The following is a 1,629-nucleotide window of genomic DNA, read 5'->3' as shown; positions in this document are numbered from 1 at the left end:
GCTGATACAAACAGCTTGAGTACATTATGATGAGAGATGAGATGGGAGAGACAGGCTTCATCAAAGTCTCTTTCGTTACACTAAGAATGACTTTGTACTGTAGGTTATAGGGATCTATTTAAGGATAGTTAATTAATAAGGTGGAGTTCACATGAGCAGATTCACTTCTTTTAATGTTTGCTATGTTGCCAATAAACAGTGCATTAGAGGAAGCAACACTGGAGAAAGATGGGTCTTGCCATAATATAGTAACAGTCACATTTTAATAGGGACTTTGAGAAAGAGGTGCACTAGGAATGTTTCCAGAGCTGTGGGCCTGAGCGACTGGGCAAGTGATAGTACTGTTTACAGAGAAGAACACTGAAAGGGGCAGAGCCTTTTCTGGAAGTCAGGAATTTGGAGTTAAGTGTTCTATTTTGACTCTGTTATGTTTATGTGGACTATTAACTAAATTATTATTATTCACTAGAGCTCTTTCCATGTTCTGAACGTCTATAAAATAGGCCATTAATCAAAACATTCTACTGTGTACCACCATTGCGTGATAAATTAGCTGTTGTACTTGATATTATCATACTAAGCAAAATAAGTCAAAGACAAATATCATATGATACATATGTGAGGATAAGCAATTAAAAAATAATACAAATGAACTTATTTGCAAAACAGAAACAGACTCACAGAGAACAAACTTATGGTTACCAGGGGAGAAGAGGGGCAGATTGGGAGTTTTGTATTGACATTTACGCACTGCTATATTTAAAATAGATAGCCATCAAGGAGCTACTGTGTAGCACAGGGAATCCATCATGATATTCCCTAGTAACATAAAAGGGAAAATAATTTAAAAAGAATATATAAATGCATATGTGTAACTGAATTACTTGGCTGTATACCTGAAACTAGCACAACATTGTTAAGCAAATATACTCCAATATAAAATAGAATTTTTTTAAAAGAGGAAAAATTAGCTGAAGTAAAAGGAGAAAAAAATGTAAACTCTGATCACATATGTCATTTAATTAGTGACATGAAGGAAAAAGAATTCTATGGTTAATATCATTATTCCTGGAGTGGAATTTAAATATGAAAATAAATAAATTATAGATAGAGGCTGGTTTTAGAAAAGGCAGAGGAACCAGAGATCAAATTGCCAACATCTGCTGGATCATCGAGAAAGCAAGAGAGTTCCAGAAAAACATCTATTTCTGCTTTATTGACTATGCCAAAGTCTTTGACTGTGTGAATCACAATCAACTGTGGAAAATTCTGAAAGACATGGGAATACCAGACCAACTGACCTGCCTCTTAAGAAATCTGTATGCAGGTCAGGAAGCAACAGTTGGAACTGGACGTGGAACAATAGACTGGTTCCAAATAGGAAAAGAAGTACGTCAAGGCTGTATATTGTCACCCTGCTTATTTAACTTATATGTAAAGTACATCATGAGAAACGCTAGGCTGGAAGAAACACAAGCTGGAATCAAGATTGCCGGGAGAAATATCAATAACCTCAGATATGCAGATGACACCACCCTTATGGCAGAAAGTGGAGGAACTAAAAAGCCTCTTGATGAAGGTGAAAGAGGAGAGTGAAAAAGTTGGCTTAAAACTCAACATTCAGAAAAC

This window comes from Bison bison, unplaced genomic scaffold (assembly GCF_000754665.1).
Source record: "Bison bison bison isolate TAMUID 2011002044 unplaced genomic scaffold, Bison_UMD1.0 scf7180017864376, whole genome shotgun sequence".
In the NCBI taxonomy this organism is placed as follows: domain Eukaryota; kingdom Metazoa; phylum Chordata; class Mammalia; order Artiodactyla; family Bovidae; genus Bison; species Bison bison.
Note: the sequence above shows the minus strand (reverse complement) of the source record.